Source organism: Numenius arquata, chromosome 6 (assembly GCF_964106895.1).
Source record: "Numenius arquata chromosome 6, bNumArq3.hap1.1, whole genome shotgun sequence".
Lineage (NCBI taxonomy): Eukaryota > Metazoa > Chordata > Aves > Charadriiformes > Scolopacidae > Numenius > Numenius arquata.
This window is the reverse complement of record NC_133581.1, coordinates 8234181-8236010: the sequence shown is the minus strand read 5'-3', so window position 1 is coordinate 8236010 and position 1830 is coordinate 8234181.

Genomic DNA, 1830 nt, shown 5'->3' with positions numbered 1-1830 from the left:
AGAATTTTGCAATGATAAACTACATCTTGTAGTCTGTTAAAATGGGAGTGCTGAGTGTGACTGGAGAGAAGAAATTCCCAGATCTCCAGAAGTTAAGTAAATTTGTTGCGATTTCTAATACTTACTAGGAAAGTATTTCCTAATCTCATCCTTAGCCCAGAGTAAGGGGCCCAGCATTGCTGTCTTGAGACTTGGACTAGACTAACTTTGAGAACACTTCATGCTGAGGTAGAAGAAGAAAGCATTTCTTCACAGGAATCTTTTATCGGTTTTTATATCATGGCAATTTGGGATCTGAGGAAGCAAAGCAGTGGTGTAGTGAGAAGTGAAGATAAAAATAGAATGTATACTTTCAGCAGCCTCAGAAGCACCTAGGAGGCAAATCTGTACTTGTAGTTAATAGTAGCTTAATATATAAGGGGAAGGAAAGGTGGTGTTAACAGCAGAAAAAAGAAGGAATGAGGAACAGGAGATGATCTTGCCGTGAGTACTGAAGGCCTATGAGGCTTTAACTTGTTTTAAAATCCTCACATTTGGTTGCATTTAATTTATTTCATATAAACCAAACATTTTTTTCCCCCAGATTTAAACGCTTGCAGAGCTACCAGTACATTAATCTTTGACTGAAGATAACAGACAGCCCTTTTGAAGGACTTTTCGTCACTACCCTTTGAGAACATTTCGCCATGAGATCTTAGGAACCCCAGCCCATGGCTCTGCATCTCCTTTTTGTAAACGCTTTTGCATCTGCTTGTTCGTATCAAGATAAACAGCTGTTTCTTTGCAAATGCTGTTCCTGATTTATACACACACAGGCTTGGCTCCTCACACAGCTAATAATCAAAAAAGTGGAAGATACTAACGAGTGGTATTTTTCCCTCAGCAGGGTAAGGAAGGGATGGCAGTTGGCAGAAGGGGAAGTGGAGAGTGGCTGGAGCAGAAAGCAGCTGCATTTGCAAAGCAGATTGCTGTTTGAGGGGTTTTGGCGAGCAATGGAGTAACGTGTTAATAATCAAGGCAAATAACTACACTTGATAATTATGTTTTAAATGAGGCGATCACTTCACCTACTGGAATTTTGTGCAGTAATTGAATTACAATGTTATTAGTTATTTTAAGCTCTACTTATGGGTAACCGAGCTCACGGACTCGGTTACCGATCTCCGCCAGAGGCCGGACGCCAGCAGCGCCCAGAGGAGCCAGCCCCGCGGAAAGCCCCCGGCTCGCCTGCGCCCGGTTTTGAGCCAAATTCTGTGGGAAAGCACTGTGCTCTACGCGATATATTAATATATAACACATAAAACTGACCCCCAAAAAGGGAGGAGAGAGAAAAATCCCTGAGTACAAATCAATAGCAGTTCAAGTGTAAAATTCAAACAAGCCGATCTTGCCGACAGCCTCCCGAGGCTTCGCCGGCGATTGCACCGCCACGCAGCAGGACCCCACCGACAGCCCTGGGCGGTGGGACAGGGCTGGGCCCCCGTCCGGCTGCTCAGCTCCCCGCGGGACGAGCTCACCCAGCCAGGAAGCGGCCGTTGCTGCCGATCCGTGTTTCAGGCACGGAGCCCCCTCAGCACTGACAGGGCCGCGCGCCGGCCGTTTAACGGCCGAGCTGCTGCCGCGCCCCCTGCCGGTGGCTCGGGGAGCCGCGGTCGGCTGAGGGGGGGGGGTGAAGGCGGAGAGGCGGAGCGGGGCTTCCGCGCGGGGCGGGGCGAGGACGGAGAGGCGGGGCGAGGAGGGAGACGGCCGCGAGCCGATTGGCTGCTCAGCGTCAGGAGGCGCGCTCCGCGGTCGCAGCACTCTCCGATAGGCCGGCGGCAGTAAAAAGTG